The sequence below is a fragment of the Amblyomma mixtum genome, chromosome 6 (genome assembly GCF_055824585.1).
Source record: "Amblyomma mixtum isolate Tamu chromosome 6, ASM5582458v1, whole genome shotgun sequence".
In the NCBI taxonomy this organism is placed as follows: Eukaryota; Metazoa; Arthropoda; class Arachnida; order Ixodida; family Ixodidae; genus Amblyomma; species Amblyomma mixtum.
The window spans coordinates 127,978,838-127,999,689 of record NC_143017.1 but is presented as its reverse complement, the minus strand read 5'-3'; the positions used below and the strand labels follow the sequence as shown (position 1 = coordinate 127,999,689).

Genomic DNA, 20,852 nt, shown 5'->3' with positions numbered 1-20,852 from the left:
TCTAGCGATAAAATTTTGCTTAAAAACAGTCTGGACGTAAGCACGTGCATTTACACTCATAGGATTTCATCGCCATTTTTTGCCTTCCTCGTCGCAGCGGCTTTGGGAGCTGCGGAACACACAGTTCGGCCGTTCTAGACAAGTGATTTGCCCTCTGTACAGTGTGGTTCCCATAGAAAGGGAACACTAAGTTTGTATTGAAGGCAGCAATTGCTACAGGTCCTCTAATTCACTGGATAAAAAGCAGCCGTCATGAGGCGTCAGACGGACAGCTATTATAAAAAGTATTGTTCCTCGGGAGTTCGCGCAAAGTCTGGTCTTCAATCAGAGCCCAAATTACGCGTTTCCTCTATGCATGGACAAAACTTTGTACATAAATGCGACTATACAGTTTCAGTATGCTGTGTAAACGGGCACGGTCATGTTTAAGAGGCTTAATAGGTCAATGTACGAGGGGGTACCCAAAAGAAACCGGACTTATTTTTGTTTGAACTTATTTGTTCACATCTTAAGCACAGACCTTCAATCTCCTTCAAAGTATTCCCCACTTCTCTCGGTAACCACTTCTCTCGGCTCTCGGTAACCCGGTAACGGCACACGGTATGCTAAAGGTTTACCGTGTACCGTGTTAAGATTACCGGTACCGGGAGCCCGCGCACAGCCAATGCGCATGCGCAAATCGCCTTGACGGCGCCAGATGGCGCCAGGTAGCCGGTTGCAGCGCGCGCGCCTGCAGCATCGGGACCAATCAGAACGTGTTCAGCGGCGGTGGGCGGGCTCCCGGTACTCCGGTAACGGTAACACGGTGCACGGTATGCTAAAGGTGTCTATCAACTCCTTAACGCTACCGCGTCACACCCTTAAGGCCGAGCTTCAGTGTCCCCCACAATTTTTAGGCCTCTTCCCAGTCGCACTGAACCAGCTTGCCCGTTGAGCGACGGCCACTCCGGCCGTAACGTTCTGTCGGCCGGTGCGCAACAACGCACGCGCAGCAGCAGCAGCCACAGCAGCGGGACGGGCGAAACAGGAGCGCGGCGAGCGAGCGCGCGAGCGCACAGCCAAGGTCGCACCGACCCGCGTTTGACAAGACGAAACTAGTTCGGCCCTGAGCGGCCACTTCGCGCCGCGACAAGCGTGCCATTTCCCAACGCCAGAGCGGCCTTCCTGCCCTGGCGGCTCGCTTTTTTTCCCGGCTCGCGTTGGCCAATTTCGGTGGCGCGTTGAGCACGAGGCAGCCCGGAACGGGCCGACGGGGGCAGCCCGCAATGAATCATCTTTGCGGCTGAGACAGCTGAGGCGTATCATTCTCGCGAAAATTCACGAGCAGCGCTCACGTCTTAGACGCCATTTCCTGTCATTACGACAAAGCGGCAACATATGCATGCGTCGCAGTTAAGCCGCCGTGTGGGTCAAACATAAATTTGCACTCATAAAACATAAAGCATAAATTTGTCAAACATAAAGCATAAATTTGGTGCCGCACTGAGCACCAAAAACACTGGGGACTTCACCGAAATCCACCCAGACTACTGCGCAGTAAAGGGTATGTGAGACCTACGAAGATACGTGAAATAATTTCAGTATTTATGAAACAAAGTATGCACAGAGGCAGTACGCAATGAACAAGTCGTAAGGCTTTAATTAGAATGCATTTCAACGCACGCACCAGCGCGGCTGCGACATTCCGCTGGGCACCGGTATTGTAATCGCAAGCCCCTGAAGACGGCGGCTGGGTTAGTTACAATGGCGAGTAAAAATGCAAATTTTGGGCCCTTCTTAATCACATTCTTAAATGAGAAAATGCGATAGCATTTGGAAGTTGGTCCATCATCAAATATTCCAAAGGTGGTCCCAAATTTTCGAAGCAGGTCCACACTACAAAATGGATTAATGTGGATTAGTGGGTGGATTAAGGTGGAAGAGTAGGTCGGATTAGTTTAATCCCTTATGATAATTCAGTGGAAGGTACTCGAACATTTCAGTCCTCAGATTTTCAAATTTGGCGCTGCCGATGACGTCACGACCCTATCGACCAATCAGGGAATTTCGTTACGAAGAAACCTGGCGGTTTTCTGCAAGACGACGACCTACATGCCATCGCATTAATACTGAAATGCAAGCGCCAGAGTGCTGTAGCTACCGCACGAGGCAGAACCCCGCCAGAGGTTAACCCTAAACACAAATGCGGTGCAGCTTTCTCTACGGTTAAAGATGCCGGAGCAAAAGCGCAGATGCGTAATCCAAACAAGCCTAACCACCTTGAAGAACCATATACGCAACAGGGCGGCGCCGACACAAAGCACGGCAACGTTTCTGAACATGCATTAAGTGAAATAATAATAATAATAATAATAATAATAATAATAATAATAATAATAATAATAATAATAATAATAATAACAACAACAACAACACTGATATCTGTGAGGACTCCTTGCTCTTCCAACAAACAAATGTACCACAGCCGCCGGGCTAACGCGTTTAAATTTTAATATCCAGCGCATCCCGCTTGTACACTTTACGTGCACTCATCACGTAAACTCGTAGCCTCGTCCACGCATGCTCGACGAGACTACTTACTTCAAGCGCCTTCACTTCCTAATCTGCACCCTCTTGCAAAAGCTAAGCGCGACCGCTCGGGCGCCTGAGTGCGATTGGGGCTTTGGACGACCGTTACCGCGACCCTTTGCCATTTTTACGGGAACACCCACAAAAGCCCGAGTATTGCACCGACCCTTCGGACGACGACGGCAACGACCAACTTCTCTGCCGCAACTAAAGCCCTCACATGCGGCTGTCGCCGGTGAAAAATTGCGCCGAGGCAGCGGCGCCCGCGCCACAACACGCGATCGGGATCGAAGAGTGCACGCGTCAGCGGCCTTTCCCAAGGTCGGCCGCCGCCGCCGCCGCCACAGCGTACGACGCACTCGACGGGCCGGGGCTGCCGAGGCCGAGCTAAAAGCGCGTAGCGTTGCGAGAGCTAAAGCAGGCGCCAGCCAACCAGCTGCTGGCACGCTGGGCGCCTAGCTAATTCGATTGGCTGGAAACCACTTCCAATGGTAAAGGTGCGATGTGATTGGCTGCCGATTCATATGGCAGCCAATGACCAACCGTCTTAAAACGCGAGGGCAGCTGCGTAAATGCGGGTTCCGATTGGCTAGCCCTACCGTACCGTTTTCAGCCAGATAAAAATAATAAAATACAAGGGCAGCCATCGATTAACTATACACATAGTCACCAAATATACAGACGTAACAGCGCCGAACAGAACATACGTTGTGTGCAGCGATTCAGATATCGTAGCCTCCGCTCCGTTTTGGCTGGCCGAAGTGAAGCATGAGCCTGAATTTTGCCGCCTCTCTCTTTCCCTAATGATGTCCCGTTTTCGAAAAAAGGCATCTACTGATATACCACCGCTCGAAGAGTTCTTTCTTACTATGTTGTTCTTCGTCAGGCCACTTAATAACGTAATGCGGTGTATGACCAAGCACACGTGACGTGTTAATGCAGCTAAGAACAAAATTGCGAGGACACCTTGGCAACTAACGTGTTGAGAGGTGAAAGCCGAGGACACTATGCCGTGACGACTTTCGGTGGATGTGACGTCACATCGTTCCCGTGGGTATATCGACGCCCGCGCTATTTCGACGCAATTTCAACATTTTTGCCTAATATTAGTTAACTAATTAATCTACAGTCATTAAACTTGGCTTCTAGGTTCATGTTTTCCTCCTCTATCTGAAGCAACCGTTGGTTTTCTTCTATCTTTTTGCAGTTCCCGAGTTAAACACGTGTGACACGCTTTGTTAACGGACGACAGTATGAGCCATTAAAGGCTTTCGCCTTAAAAACTGTGAGACACTTGCAGGCTCGCAGAAAGGCCGTGACACCGTGTATTAGTGAGGAATGTAAGATGGCTGCTGTCGTGACCACATTCGGCTACGCCCACAAGATCTAATTCGCCTCTGATCCACTGCGTAGATCGACGGTGAAGGAGTTAGTACCTCTGGCATGCAGTAAAAGTGTCACTAATACCTCCTGAAGTGACAAAGCCTAGTTGGCAATTCCGGGCCAGTTGAGTAATAAGTGCGCCCACCGGAGAAAAATTAAGGCGGCGGGCAACCATGGCGAAACCTGACGGGTCTTCAACGAGACGACGTGCACACAAAAATTTTCCGACACAGTTCGCCGAGAGCGAGCGCGAAAAGAGCGCGAGGTGTGCAAAAAGTCATTTCTCGTGAAACTCAGCGGAGCTCGAACGCCACGAGCGCGTGACTCACGTCGTATTGCCGAGGAAAATCCGGTCCAGTTTCAAGAGCCGCTTGAGCGTATACGGGCCGCCGTTTCTGCGAGTCCGGTACGACCCTGTTAAGCAACCGTGACGCCGCGCGACCGCGCACCGAGAGAGCCGCAATCTTCTGGGCGGTGAAATGTGTAGGGAAATGTTTAGGCTGCTTACACATGCTCCGCACCGTTATACGAGCCGTCACGCGAACTGCCTTGCCGCGTGCCACCGCCGGAGATGAGCGCTTTGCTAACAATGCTATCGAACTGCAAGGAACCGAAACGCTTCCCGCGTAAGACTACACAGTAAAGAAAAAAAATGTGAAAGAAAAGAAAACCTCTAAAGCTTTTCGCTCTTTTCCGGGGCGAAGTTACAGGGCCATATCCGCAATCCCTAACAGTTTTTTTTTTTTTTTCGAGCGCCCACTACATGACTAACACAGGCCAGACATATCGGAGCTCTTCGATCACACCAGTTTCTCGAATATCCAGGTTTCTCCACTTCGAAAGCTGGCTATTCCTTGCGACAGGGATGAGCAGATCGAGCCGTCAGCTGGGAGTAGCAAAAAAAAAAAAGAAAACGTCGCCGTTCGCCGCCATTGATTTCAGAAGCGCGGATGTTTTCTTTTTTTAGTTTTTAGCATACCTCTGTCTGTCATACACTGCATTTTAACTTACTACACTTGTTTCCCCCATTTCGATGCCAGGCATCTACGCGATTATCAACAATCTCGGAGTTTGTAACTTGTAGACAATTCATCTAACTGCCCACAGGTGCCGCGATAGTCTGCTAACCTCTCAGTTCTGGCCCCAATAGGATCACCCGAATGGATACATGGGGTCTGTGGGGAGTTCCACTAGTATGATTAAAGAGCTCTGACTAGGCCCCTATAAGTTCAGCTCAGTGCATCCTCAATGCCAGCTGTGATGCGCAAGGTACTAGACTGCAAGTGCAGCCTTCGTCAAAAGTTTACAGTCCAATGAGATTTCCATCTAAGCCATGTAGTGAAGGCTCTTTCAGGATTCTAGGGAAGTCATAACCTTCGGAGGGTGAGGAACAGTGTTCCTCTTTATTTCATGAGATTTTGAACGCTAGGAATGCACAACGAGCCAGAGGGCGTGGCCAAAAAACATAACACCGCCGGCGCTAAGTTTTTGAGAAAGTCTGTACGACGCTCTGCACCCCGCAGATGCAAACAATTAAAAGTACCTTACATGGAGACACTCAGACAGACCGAGCGAAAGACAAGACAGGGCATATCCTAAGCGACGCCAAGGATCGATGGGGGAGACCTGAGATTACCGCCAGAAAGACGAGAACTGCATCGGCAAGATGGTAAATCAAGAATGATATTTAACGGAGGAGGGGACACCATGATGTCACACAGACGGGTGCCAAAGCAGACGAACGGACGTATACTTCCTCGGATAAAAGGCACGGAAAACAGGAGAAAGACCAGTCGTGGACCTCACTGAAGAAACAGGTCAGAGATTGCGCAAGATCGGGAAGTTTCTCCCACATCCTTTCAACGTCGAGCAGCCCTTTTTTTTTTTAAACTGCTTTTCCTTTCCGAGAGACCCGTTGCATGCTGGGAAGCAATGTGAAAAGGTGCAATGAGAAACCCGTCTACGCTTACACGTACTCCGAAATGCAAGTCACAGCAGTGCAGGGGAAGAGAAAAAGTGCACGGCGTTATACCATTCGTGCATATTACTCATGGTCTCATGGTACAATTGGCATAGTTTTTAGCCGCGTACGCGCTAAAGGCGTCCCCCTCGCCCCGCGCTCCCACTGTATTTCACCTAATTGCGGGGGAAAGCGGTGCGGATAAGGTGCGGACTATATCCTTATTGCTCACCTACGAGCTAACAAGAACTCTATTTACACGTACCACTCATATGTCACGCTCTGTCGATAGAGACATCATTACGAACACTTTCAGCAACCCAACTTGGCAGCCGCGGCATATCTCGCACGAGTAGAAGCACAAAACAGGGGACGTTTCCGCGTGCACGTATCTATAGGCCACTATATCGATCGCTACACAATAGAAAGTGTTCTGGCAGTCAGCCAAGGCAAACGCCTGTTATACGCGACCATCGCCGCCGGGCTGTGTGGGAAGGTCGATAGAAGAGCCTCCTTCGTGTCGTGCTCCTTCGCCACAAGAGGCTTCTAATAGGCAGCTGAGTGAGCCGGGAACACACAACTCGCTATTGACGACAGCGGCGCGGTAACAATAAAGATGCATGCGTTAAAGCGTCCTCTCTCTCTCTATCTTAAGGCTTGCTGCCGCTGCATGGGGTAAATACTAAAGTAAATAAATAAAAAATGACAGTCGATTTGCGTGGTTAGTCCAAATGCATTCGCATTTGGACTAACACTGTGTGGCCACTCTTTTGCATTACTTATGTCGGTTTTGCACTATTTACTGTGGTTGTGCTTTGTTATTCCTGGTATACCTATGTGATTAAAGTTGCATATCAAGTGTATTCTCTGTACCATGTCAACATGACATGGATGAAGCGCAGTTGTTGATAAATGACACAATGTTTGTTATACAGTCGTCCTTATACATGCACATCAGTCACGGCTCCCGTTTCGCAGAAAATCCGCCGTCGTCTGCGTTGTGAGCGGCAAAGCAGGCGGGTGGCCAACCTGTTACCGTGGCAAACAACTAACTATGCTGCGCGTAGAGGATGAAAAGAGCACTCTCGCCATGTTCAAATGCATACATGTATTGTTAATACATGCATTTGGAATGCATATAAAGCGGCCCCAGATGTTTCGAAACAAAGAGCCGCTGCTGACATGGGACAAAGGGCTAAAATAACTGAGTAATTACTAAGCATCCACTCTAGCTAGGTACAACAAAGGAAAGCTGTACAGCTTTCGCACAAACTTCGCAGTTGAATAAATATTCATGCTGGTCTGACGAGTCAGCAGAACGGGCTAAGAGCGTCATCGTGCTTTTATGCGACCTGGCTTCGACATGTTAACTGGCGCGAATAAAACAGCGGACAGAGAAGCAAAAGGGAAACACGCTAGACATAAACTCCCAGCACCAGTGTCCAAGCACCACCTAGGCCGACTTTCTTGTTTTATGCGACCTTGGACAGAACACAACGATTACGTTCCATTTTGACTCCTATACTGTTCGTAGTCATTTCGTTGCTTTGAATGCAACTTCAAACTGAGTGTCAATAGAAAACCCTGAGATAAGGACTGAAAACCGAAAGGGTTAAAGCCACACAAAGCGAGTCAGCGGATATGGCACGCCTTGTCCCCAACATTTCCACGCTCTGAGATTCGGCACAGCGGACGATAAGGACGGACTAAAGGACCGAAGAGAAATGACCGGCACACTATACGGCCCCGTCCTTCAAACGTTGCCAGCCAGCCCTTCGCCAAGGCGGAAGGATAGCTGAATAGCGCTCCCGTTCTGATATCTCAGCAGCACTATATAAGCTTCGTGACTGCAAGAAACAGGCGCGTCTCCCGAGCTCAAGGGACACGCGAGATAGCTGATGAAGTTTTCGAAACACCACCGCGCCACGTAACCACCTCGCCCTCGAGCAACTAGCTCGTTCACCCATCCCGCGGGTGTAGCTGACACGCCGGCGCCGCGACAGAAGGACTTCGCTCCGAAAGGGAGGCGTACGAGCGAAGACCGTGGTGATGAGGAGAAAAACACACACAAAAAAAAAGCGCGGGAAAAATAAAAGCGTCGAGTGACCGGAGGAGGCGAACGCGAGTGCCGCTGCACGTGTCACAAAGGTCGCCGCGTAAATTACGCGGGGTTGCGCACCGAACGAACAAGACAGGCAGGCAGGCAGGCGCTTGCAAGCAGCTTCCCCGGCGCGAGCAAGGAGAAAGGCCGCAACGCCAGGCGGCACGGGTCAACGACGACGCCAGAGCCAAGGCGGAAGGGGGCTGGCGGTGGGAGCACGCGCGCGCGTGAGTTTCGGTCGGGCCGACGTTGTCGCCGGAGGGTGTCCTCTCGTTGCGCCACGGAGAGGAGCAGCAACCTGTCGCGCTTGCTTCAACTCGCTTCATCTTGCGACACCTGCGACGGTCTGCGCAAAAGCCAGGCTGCCGCTGTCTCCCGCGCGAGCCACGGACAGAGCGAACTCCACGGAAGAGCTCATTTGCGAGCATGCTCGTAGTTAGGAAGGCGGCGCCCACCAGAGTGCTTTTACGTAGTTCAGATGTGTGCCCACATGTGACGCGACTATCCATACGACTCTGAAGCTTCCAGTCAGAACGAAGTTTTTGATATGCGAGGCCTGCGCGGATAATTAACTTACGGTCCACAGTGCGATGTATAGTGTCAGCGACGCATCCATCAAGACATTACTACAGTTCAAAGAAAAATGTGAAAAAGAAAGTAACAACGGTGTTCCCGAACGGTGTGCCCAAAGGTCACTTTTGCTGTCGCTTTACCGCAATGAAGTCTGCGGTTGTGATTGCTAGTATGCACGCTCTAACACGAAAAATAAGAAGAAACGAACGAACAAAAAGAAAATGCAATGTGAAATCTCGGGTGCGCAGCAGGGAAGCACCGGAGTGAGCACAGCTTGCACAGTGTTGCGCGACGATGCAGTACACGGTTTGACCGCACGTAAGCCTCGGGTCCCGGATGAACAGGTGGAACTTCACATCCAAGCTGTGTCCCCTGACAGGAAAATAATCACGAACGATCCGACAGTCTGCACAGGCTTCCACGGCACTTACAACAGGGACGCACACACCCGCCGTCCGTCCATCGAGCGCCCCCCCCCCCCCCCCCCCTTTTTTTTGGTGCTGTTGTTTAGTGTGCGTCGTCAAGTACGCTTTATCACGTTGGACTTTGGTTTTATGCCAGATACGTACAGATTCTAGGCCGCTTGCGCAAGAAGGTAAAGCGTAGCAGCGAGCAAGACTGACTCGACGACGATCGATCGAAACTCGCCTGTACCCTCTGCCGGGCGTCGGCCTTCTCAATTCCCTTCGACCGAAGATTAATTTTACTAATACAAAAAATAACATTACCAGAATTTTCGGACTCTTCAATTCCGGGATCCTGAGTTGGCACGGTGTCAACTGCGACTCGTCATGAGAAGTCCACACGCCGCTCTGACCAGGCCTCAAAAGCTGCAATTCAGAGAGAGGGGAAGAATCCTGCCCCACTGGTTTCGCGAAGCGCATCTTTAGAACAATCGCTACGCACTGAAGGCGAGCGAGTTGTAGTGTAACCTTGAAGAATCTCAGGTTTCAAAACTATAGTTGTCACGCTTAAACTGTAAAAGTTATTTCCTAGCATTTTCGCCCCTTTCCTTCCTCAGTCAGTGCTTCCTTTTCGTCACTTGGCTTGTCACGTTGTTTCAAGAGAAGCTCCTTTAACCCGCCAGACAGTTGATGCCTCTGTGTTAAACTAAGCCTCTCTAAATACGCTTGTGCTTATTTAGCGGATGACGTTACTGAGAGACTTTATACACACGCGCGTGAAACATGGGCCTGTGTTTCTGACGACGGATGTTAAGATCCGTGCCACTACCAGCCAACACATATCGACGAAGGCGCTCAAACAAGAATATCATTGTTGCCCCAAGGACTTGTGTAAACAGATACTCCATAAACGACCCCTGAAACAGATGGTGAGAAGATAACGCAACTCCTAAAAAGCAGTGAAGCTTTGTTCTTTATGACAAGCTCCGTAATACTGTGCACAAACTCGTGTTTTACAGTTTTTTTTTCTTCTATCTCAGTGAACAATTTCCGAGCATGGACAAGCAGAGCAGATTGGGAACGTGCCATTAAGCCTGAGGACATCATCACCATCAGCAGTGCAGACGAAGGAACAAGGATTCGAACACACCATCCCGTTCGTCAGGAAACTGCCGCAAGGAACGCGCCAAAAAGACAGCAATGCGTCACGTCGCAGTGTTTCAATCAATGGGAGACTAAACGCTGCGCTCCCTGGCGGTCTTCTTTTGTTTTCAATTTCTGGCGCCGCCTCCCGTGCCACTGATGAGCGCCTGATGTCCCGGCCAACAGCGGAGAGAGAGAAAGGGAGAAAGTGAGGAAGCGGGCAAAGTCGGCCGCTCCAGCGGCGAGACGAGACGACTGCGGGACATTGGCTAGCGTCCAGGGGTGAACGACCACTGCACTGCTCACAGACGGGGACGGCGCCAGCAAAGCAGCGAAAAGCGGCAAAAAGAAAAGAAAGGGCTCTACACAGAGAAAACAAAACCATCGAAGAAGGCAAGCAATGTACGCGGAAATTAAACACACGCCGCGGACTCCAGCACTGCCGCGCAGTTAAAAACGACGCAATCTCCGCGCTCGTGCCTATACAGGTCAGCCACGAGCGCGGAAATAGTATAGCGCCTTTTTAACTCCGAGACAAGCTAAATTTAGTGGAGCGCGTAAAGCAAGTATTGCCGGCAATCGAAAGGCAAAATAAACGTACGGGGCAAAGAAGCTTCACGCAAGGTCTCTCACAAAGCTTTTACTTTTCAATTGTTTTCTCGTCCTGCGTTCGATGCTAACCTTCAGCGAAGCGCAGATCGCACCGAAGACGGCGGTCTCGCTCTCGTTTTCGAGCGCTAATCGAACGACGACGGCGGCGCAAAAGGAACCGCGCACGCGTTCACAAATGCGCGCGCTCGCAAATCGTGCATAGGCGGTCGGCAGGTCACGCGGTAACTGCGCACAGACGCCTCGGAGGCGGCAATAAATAACGCCCGCGAGTTCTTCCTCCTTTCAGGACGAGCCCCGAAGAACGATCACCGCGATACGATATGCGCGCGACGAAAGACGGCGGCGGCGGCGCTAATTTGGACGAGGAGGAAGAACAGAGGGAGCGGAGAGGCTGCACACGGAGGTCAACCGGACCTGGGACCGCCGCCTGGGGTGTATTAATTTAGCCCTTTTCGGCCCTTCAACGTCGCCGAGGGAGCTACGCAATGCGCCGCTATTCCTGGACTACGCTCACGTAGAGAAAGAGAAGGAGAGAGAAAGAAACGTCGCGATGAAAACGAACGCCTCCGTCCTCTTCCATATAGGTATATAGCCACCGGTTCAGGACGGTGGCTTTGCCTTGATGGCCGTTGAAGATGCCGAATGCATTGCAGTGGGTCGAGTGTAAACTTAATGCACACAGTGCGAACCCGTGACTGTGTGAAGCCTCGGCTAAGGCACGCTTTTGCGAAGGACACATACAGGGATACAGCTCAAGAACGCTGCGGCGTCGACCGATCTTTATGACGACGCGGTTAATCCCCCTGTATCTGGCAGCCGCGTGAGATGTCACATCAGCAGGCGCAAATGGGATTAGCAGGTATACGTCACGAAAATAGGTCGACGCCATTGGCTGGAGGGCTTCCTCTGAGGAGAATTTGTCCAGTATAGGAAGCGGTCGTTAGCGACTGAATTCTTGAGCTGTATCCGGCTATACACGCGTAAGCAACGTGTCGATTGTTGGTTTGGTTTGGTTTATGGAGTTTAACGTCCCAAAGCGACTAAGGCTATGAGAGACGCCGTAGTGGAGGGCTCCGGAAATTTCGACCACCTGGGGTTCTTTAACGTGCACTGACATCGCACAGTACACGGGCCTCTAGAATTTCTCCTCCAAAGAAATTCCAACCGCCGCGGCCGGGATCGAACCCGCGTCTTTCGGGTCAGCAGCCGAGCACCATAGCCACTGAGCCACCGCGGCGGCCTGTCGATTGTTGAAATATGGCGGAGTAGGAACATAATTTAATCATTACGTGTCCGTACAACACGTGCATAACGGGATACGGCGATCTAAAATAAATAGACAAGTAAAAAAATACGGTTCAATGAAAAAGAAATAGGTTTATTGGGGTTTAACGTCCCAAAGCGACTCAGGCTATGAGGGACGCCGTAGTGGAGGGCTCCGGAAATTTCCACCACAAATAACCTCCGTTTTAATTGAGCTTGAAGAAACCAAATGATTTCAGCGAATTTCTCGCCGCTAGCGCATTCTCTGCATGTATATATACAATTTTTTTTTTTTTTCCAAGGAATGACAGACTCCCTTGTCCTTCTCCCGATGAAACGTTTCTGACGGACACGGACAAACTCGTCGCTTAATGAACGCTCGCCCGCCTCGAGGGCAAATGAGAAGTTTGCGCCACGTGTCACGAAAAGCTAGTAGACCGTGTTGCGGCTTCTCTCGAGGAAAGCCTTCACAGTCGGCTCAACTCTCGACAATCGCCCATGCAAGGCGTGAGCCAACGTTTCGCAACAGCAGACTGCCCGCATTCAAGGCGCGCTTACGGGCCCGCGGCGCCGATACTTTGTGATAGGCCTTATCTCGAAGACGAGCACCGTTTTGAGGACAAAGGAAGGCCGGTGGGAGGGACCGGCGCGCAAACAGATAGCGTGGGACAGTCGGAACAGTCGCGCCCGCGCCTCGGGGGCCCCACATATACGCCACGGCACGTGACACGCGTGCATCAGACATCCCGACGGAAGACGTCACCTGCCTGCTCGCTTCCCCGATGTTGAAACAGAGTGCCGACGAGACAGACAGCACTTTCCGACACAGTGTCTCCCCTTTTCAAACGCCGACCTCTCATGCGCCCCAGGTAGCACTAACGGCGCGATGATGGCCGACTTGGTCAAGCATCTTTTGGTACGGAGACGTTGTACGAACAAATACACACGCTACAGGGAACGGGACCGCAGTGCAGACTAGCAGCTGATTTTTTTCATTCGGAAGTGAGATTTCTGAGGCGTGTTTCATCAGCAAACAAAATAAAGCGGGAGAGAGAGAGAGAGAGAGAGAGAGAGAGAGAGAGAGAGAGAGAGAGAGAGAGAGGGGGGGGGCAAAAACATGAGAAAAGCATGCTTTTGAATAGTGGATGGCTCACGTGTTGTTACCGCATGTGTGAGTCTATACAAATATGTGCCTGCTTCCAAATAAAAACCATGAACTGCGAGCCTGCCCAATAGTCTGCTTCCCCGTTTTGTCCGTATTTGCTCGTGCACTGTTCCTGCGAAAAAAAAAATTATTAAAGAGAGAAAACATGGATATTTACAACTTTGCGGAATCGAACCTCTGCCCTCGCTTCAGAGCAGGACCGACGTTCTACAGACTGATTCACAAGCTTGCCTGGCCTTCAAGAACGCTGTTCTGGCGAGCCACAAGAGGCAGCTCTCGACTGTGCTCAAGTGTATATAGAGAGGACTGTGATAAGATACTGACACGCGTGTTTCTTTCTTGCTTGTGTTCCTGTTTGCTTGTTCTCGATGTGATTGCTCGCGCATCGGTCGTAAATAGTTCCTAGTGCTCTCTAGTACCCTATTTGTCATTTCTTTTTTTTTTTCCTTTATCCCATATTTTTACGCTACCCCTTTTGTTTTCGTTCGGCAGGCTGAGAAGCGCATAGCAGTTTGTACAGCCGCATCCCTCTTTACCGGCCCCGCCGTGGCGGCTGAGTGCTTACGGCGCTCGGCTGCGGACCCGGAATACGCGGGCTCGATCCTGGCCGCGGCGGCTGAATTTCGATAGAGGCGAAATTTAGAGGCCCGTGTACTGTGTGATGTCAGGTCGAAATTTCCGGAGCCCTTCACTACGGCGTCCCTCATAGCTTGAGTTGCTTTGATACGTAAAACCTAAACCTAACCCTCTTTTACCAGATCAGCCGATTACGTCAGACGGCCCGGTGGGTGTCATCTGAACACTGAAGTCAGGCGTTTGCCGGTGAACAGCATCCCACAAAACTGCTGCTTAACACTTTTGCCCGTAAGCAACAAGCCGCGGACGCAAGTCTTTTTCATTTTCTTTCTGGGTAGTAAAAAGGAATTGCGCTAACGGTGGTCTCAAACCGGATTGCCGCAGTAGGGCGGGTTCGTTTCGATGCTAGTTTCGACACAACGAGAGAGCCGACAATTAGGCCTAGAAGTATTTCACGCCCGATAGCAGTCGAGTAGACCATGCGATGAGTGTACTCCTCGTCACATCCTGTTTTCGAGTGCGGAGCGCTGAAGACCGCCGCCCTCCTCCCTTCCGCGTGGAAGTTGGACGTGCTGGAGCAACCTCTACCTGAGCTACTATGAAACTATAAACATACAGTACTAGCCCCTTTTTTTAGTGCCCCTGTACGGAGTGTTGAACGCAGCTACCTGCCTTCCTCTGACGTCAGTGAAGGCAGAACCACTCAAAACCAATGACTCGAGACGAGATCCTAAATTCTAAAATACCACCAATTCCTCCACTGGCACAACTTGAATAGTAATGTACCCCTTCACTATTACCACCTCGAATATCTAGACGGCATTCATTTGTCCTGTCAGAACCTGTAATGGTCCTCCAGTAGGCCCCTAACTTGAGCCACGTTCTTACAATAAACGGATACAACTTGAGAACGCAGTGGCTTTCGCCCTTCAAAGGACCCTCTTCCAGCCAACGGCGTCGGCCGACTCTCATGACCCTGCTAGTGTGACAATGCATGGAGCGGCGCCACTATGGAGAGAGGGGTCTATCTCAGACCACAGACGGAAGGGATTATCCCCTTTCGTCTTCCACTCCCTGCATTGTCACACTAGCAGGATCATGAGAATCGGAGGACGCCACTGGCTGGAAGGGGGTCCTTTGACGGGGAAAAGCTGATGCGTTCTTAAGTCAAGCGCAACACAGTGCCCTGGGCGCTGGGAATGTAGTTCTCGCTACCTGCGTCCGGTGAAATAGCGCGAGGTTGGCTCACCCGTGAGGCAACGCTATCATGATCAAGGCGACCGTATACTAACCAGCACTCACGTAACCGTGAAACGACCACTCCTTGAGACAGGATCTTTCCACGTTATCGAAACAACCGTTCGTGGTACCGGTTCCGGCACTTCGAGACGAAATGCGGCAGTCGATTAACAGTACCTTTTGCTGGGCTAGTTGGTGTGACATTGTGTTCAGAAAAGAAAAAACAGCGCTAAATTCTACACAAACCACACAGAAAGACGGACAGGACAGCGCCCGTCCTGTCCGTCTTTCTGTGTGGTTTGTGTAGAATTTAGCGCTGTTTTTTTCTTTTCTGAACACAATGCGGCAGTCGAATGCGATCGGTTCTTAAGGGCTGTAGTAGTGTTTGTTCCCGTACCAGGTGCTTCAGGGAAGACTAAGTAATTTTCAAAAATAGGCCTTTTTGGGGCAAAAACATGGCTTTTGCGGTACAGTAGTGCCAGGTTTGACGTACACCGGCAAACCGGTGAATTGTCTTAAGTAGTAAACTGGTTAACGGCTAGGCAACTGGTTGCAATTAGACATTTGTAGCCGGTCGTTAGTAATAGTCCTCGGCACTGGGGCTCGACAAAATCTGGCTGCATCGTGCAACAATACATGCGCTTTCGAAAAGCATGCAGGCAAAGCAACCTTTCCAGTACGCGTAACTAGTCAAAAAAGCCAAATTTTGCCGAGCCACAGTGCCAAAGGTTTTCTCCACCTTTCCCTCATTAAAATTCCTTTCTCTCTCTCTCTAAATTTTAAAAACTGATATAGCTATTTCTAACCAGCCACAAATCTCTGATTGCAACTAGGCACTAACTCTAACAGTTAAGGAGCTAATTATTAAAAATGAGTTCTTTCTTATTGCATGTTCGTTGCGTAAAGTGAGTTGTAGTAGTCGTGACGTTTGACAGATGGCACTTTGTAGTATTGCGCGCTTGTTTCGGCGTTCAAAAAAAGGCGCCTGCAAGCATTAGCAATCATCGACAGCAGATTAGTGCGTTCTTTATGCCAGTGCGTCCAATACGCGAGCAAATACGGTAATAGCTAGTAAGACGTGTGCGGCACCTATGAACCTTGATATAAACTACCAGTAATGCCAGCTTCCAGCAGCTTGGGGGCAGTTCATTTGCTGCATGCTGGTTGCGCGGAAGTTTGTAAGGCTGGAAATTAGGGAGCTTGGCCTTCCATCCTTGATTTTTTTTTTTTTTAAATACTCGGATCCTCCGAGGCCCTCCGGAACTCCGGAAGTGGTACGACAGCAGAGCTCGGGCTCAAACAGAGCATACGCTAGCAGCTGCGGGCGGCGATTGGATGCGCTCCATTTCACGCAGCCAAACACTGGGGCCGCGGCAGCAACCTCCTCGTCACCGCTACGTGGGACTGCCGAGACGCAACTACGCTTTGACCGGCTAAAAGCGCGCAGCGCAGAGGAAGCTACGGTCGCCAAGCTTGTCGCACAAGCCCTCCCTCCACGTCACGAAGATTTCCGGAGCCCTTCACAATGGCGTCCCTCACAGCCCCATAAACCAAACTATTGTGGAGCGATGAATTTTGGAAGGATAGATTTTTACTGGCTTCCCCATTCATTCGGGGCGCTGCGCCACCTTTTCAGTGCCTTATTTCCAGTAACTTTCAGTACCTTCTGAGTCCACGCCATTCTACGCTATTCTAACGAGATCCACGCGCTGCGGCTGAAGCAAGCAAGGGTTTCGCCTGTGGTAACGTCACCACGCCTTTGTTTGAAAACACGCAGGAGGTCGCTGACCATTCACGAAGGCTAACAACGTGACAGCCCAAGCGGCGGCCATCATTCGGCGACTCAGGGGCAGTGGACAGCTCGGAACGGTGTACGGTTTATAGCGTCAACGGAGAAGCAAGGAACCGCAGGCGCCTCCGCCACCATCGCCATCTCTCCTCAGCACTGCACGCGCGGGGAGTCACAAAACAGCGGTGGATGAGGGGGGCGGCCAATCCGACGACAGAGGAGACGGAGGAGGAAGGCGCTCAATTTAGAAATTAAAAGTCAGCCCCATCCATCCCGAGCCAGGAAGTGGCTAACGGAGACCATCCGACGACAGCCTGCGCCCCTTCCCTCCACTCACCATCCCTCCACCCCAATCGGCTTCGCTGCGTATGACGCATCGCGCGGCGGACTTTTCCTTTTTTTTTTTCTGACTCCTTTTCACCGCTTTGGGAATTGAATCTGCGCACGTAGTGCTCAATAGATTGGCAAAAGGTGGCGGAAGGAAGTGTTCAGCAAGTGGGTATACGAAATTTTCTCATCGTCGCATACGTAGCTCCTTCTTTGGACTAATTCCGTTCCTCTATTTCTGGAAGAGCCTAAAGGGAGATGTATTCTGGGAGTACTTGCATCTGACATAGCCGACGGCTACAATGAATAGGTTGGGGCGACCTAAAAGGAAATAGAAATAATAAGCCCCTGCAGCCGACGGCTAGTCAGAGTAAGAGTGGCAAAGGAGGCCCTCCAAGGCCAATAGCGACTGTCATGATGTCGCGGTAAGTCCTATTTAACGGAGGCACCTGCCGGTCAGCCACCTGCGATGTCACGCTAGGCGATTAATCGCGACGCTATGACAAACGGTTTACGCCGTTGTGTCTGGGGAGCCTCCTTGAAGAATAATTGCAGCTTCGATCTTGAGTTGTCGATTGTTTGCTTTCCTTGCAGAGCATCAAAATTCACAAAGCCTTAAAATATTTTTCAAACCAAGAGAAGAATGCGCCTATCTTTCTGTCTGTCCGTATCTCTCTCTGTTCTTAAAGAACTCCACTATTTTAAAAGCGAACCCCATAAAGACTGCTTACCGCTTCCTCTCTTTAGGCTTAAGATTAATCAGCCCTGCTTAGTCACGCTGCAAGAACAGCACAGTAGCAGCCATTAAAGCAGCGGCACAGCGCGCGCAACATGAAACAGAGAAGTACAAGCAGAAATGAAGGCAACACTTTCTTTGCATCGAACAGTCATTAATTTTCACGTAAGACTGTGAGAAACTTATGCAAAGGTAAAAAAATATATATGTCCTTGTGTGCAAACCATTACTTTTCAAAGCGCTCGTGCCTGCACGATTACAACCCTGTTCTTGGGCGCTTTAATACCGTTTATTCCTTCTACCGAAACGAAAAACTGTTGCCTTCTATGTTTACCATGCTTGGTGGCACAGAAAAAGGGAGGCGAAAGAAGCAAGCAGCCGCTCAGCATGAAGTCGTGAAAACACATTTCGTACCAACAGGTCACTGATATGTGCCATGGATACAGTGCCTACCATGGATGCTCAGTACAGCGCGACCTCGCAACTCCATTGCACTTGCATAAGATTGCGACGGCAAACTTAAGCGCAGTGTCTTACGTGGTAAAAATAATGCAAACGCTGCAGAATGACCAATCCCCACCGAAAACTTGATCGTCAATGGCAACGTTGGCAGATGAAGGAGAGCGGTATGTGCAGTTCGGCAACGCAGGCACGCGAACACATAACTCGCTGTCGGTTACTGTCATTCTCTGCGAGTCACCGTCATAGGAGAATACGAACGCACAATCAGTTCCACTAGATTTGTGCGCCAAACCCACTGAAACCTGCGCTGTCTCGCGACGAGGGGTGACAGTTCGTCAAATGCCCTTAACTAAAGCGTCAATGTACTGCGGCACGGCACTGAAACACCTGTACACTATGAAGGACTGCAAATGTCGCAGTGGCGTGACATCCATACGGGAAAGTCCTAAAGCATTTCGGATGACCCGATTTTCGCTGCAGGCATCTAAACAAAACGAGTGGCACAGACAATATAAAACATACCACATGCGACATCATTTTACGTCAGCAACGTGACGATATGAGAGTGAATCGGGGACGCAGCGCACGATGCATTACGGCTGAAATCAGGACATCTGATTTGACGGTTTGTTACCCTGTCACTGTTTTGTCGGTACGTTTGCACCCTGAAAATAAACGCCAATATTTGACGCCCTACAGAAAGCCGCAGATACTATCTGTGGGTCGACCAACTCGATATCACCACAAACGTCTCTCCCACTTAGTGCCGGGAACGAGTTAAAAGAGGACAACACAACGTTGCACAGTCGGGCACCACCGCAGGCAATAAAACGCACACGAGGCTACGCAGCAGACTCAAAGATACGATCTGCCCAAAAACTTTCGCGGCAAAACGCGGCCACTGCCATGACCGGGAAGCCGCGACAGCGTGACCGCACGAGCGCGATCGCACGGAAAGGGGAGCTCGCGGCGCGGCTTCACATTTCTTGACGGATCTTGAGTTAATCGCTGCTCACGCGCACCACGCCTTAATATTAACGAGAGTTATTACTTAACAGAACACTGCACAGGCTAATTCGCATGGGTCGTTTGTAAGCGCGCTGCAGCGGAAATACAGTGCGGTAAGTGACCCGTGACACGTTCCTTCATGCTTTTCTTTATTAGCGGACGCAAATGAGCATCACTGCATCTGCAGGCTGCGCGCCTCGGTTAGACTCGAAATCTAGTCTGATAGCATACACATAATTATTACGCACTACAAGCAAGCGCCTGATTGCTGCACAAAGTTAGATAGCGCGCTGGGAAATAAAGCTCAGCAAGAAGCCACGCGCTCACAGTTACTTTGAAATTGCGCGAACTCGGGCATGTCTCGTAAAAGCAGTCTCGGCGCGCTACATAAAAAGAACTTTCAAAGTTCCGCGTTCTCAATACAGCTCTAAGCGCAGTGTATGAACATGGAGGCCTCTGCACTGATTGCAGAAAGCGCTTTGATCTATTTACTGCCGTGCAATAATGGGTCAGGTTAGCAGATCAATGACCACGATGTTTTCAAACACGAAAAAGTACGCGGTGTGGGACCTTTTCATTTTTACTTATGAGAACAACTAACCTGATATTTCCGTAGTCATCATCTCCATGTCCTGGGCACAATCCACAAGGTGTTACACAAGGGGCGACACTCACAAGACAAAAGTAGGTCTAACGTACGCGGTCGCGATCACCGCGATGCCAGCTAACCAGTCTAGCCCGCTCCGCGGCTCGGCATCAGCCGCCATGACAGACACTGCAGCAGCGCCGCCCCGCCCAAGCATCGGCAGCTGTCCGAGCCCCGAGTGCTGCAATTGGCCGAAGGGAATGATGGCGCGCTTTTCAAAAGCTTGTGAAAGACCGGTTTCGGGCAAGTTTCATATAGCGCAGTCGCCGCGGTGTATTACACCAACCTGCACCCTGAGCTGATGTAATGTTCATTCTTACGAACAGCGTGAACGGCGGCAAGACTGAACGCACAGGGCACAGCGCTCTTCGTTGTAACCAAGACGCACCAACTAATGCCAATAAATCTGCTAATGGGCCTTAGAGCACTGCACGGGCCTCAATCTGGGGCCCGAGCCCGGCCCGGGCCCGAGACCTGAAGCCCGAGCCCGGCCCAGGCCCGCTAAATTATCGCTCTAGCGAGCCCGACCCGGCCCGTGAATCCCGGAGTGAAGCCCAGCCCGGGCCCGGCCCGGCCCGTTTCACAGTAACGCTTGAGGTACACTGCTCACTCTGAGCAAGTAGACTGCTACTAGACCGATACGGAACTGGCCGACAAAGGTTCTGAAACCACAGTTTGGCTTGCAGAAAGTTGGTTCTTTTTAACCCAGAAGGAAGTGATTAAGAGTAGTGCTCGCCAGGCCCTCTTTTGGACAGTGGTATCGTGTAGGTGCGCAAAGATAAACTCGGAAGTTCCGAAAGCGAAATAAAAAGGGCTGCATACGCGCGTAATTGACTACTTTGCATTCCCCCATGATTTTAATCAGTTATATTTTGCCGCCTGGAAGAATAAACATTA

General features: G+C 50.7%; 1 protein-coding gene across 2 annotated transcripts in view; it reads right to left on the bottom strand.

The window, feature by feature from the left end:
• The window catches only part of CdGAPr (GTPase-activating protein CdGAPr), a 234,806-nt gene extending 214,738 nt beyond the window's left edge, over positions 1-20,068 (bottom strand). Inside the window, exon 1 of one of the 2 annotated variants that reach the window (XM_089549120.1) lies at positions 19,911-20,068. The gene's annotated coding sequence lies outside the window, so the exon portion shown is untranslated. Of the gene's footprint in view, positions 1-9,313; positions 9,633-19,910 lie in introns of those variants that run through there. The other variant, XM_089549123.1, reaches the window with a different exon arrangement.
• Positions 20,069-20,852: the final 784 nt, after the last annotated feature.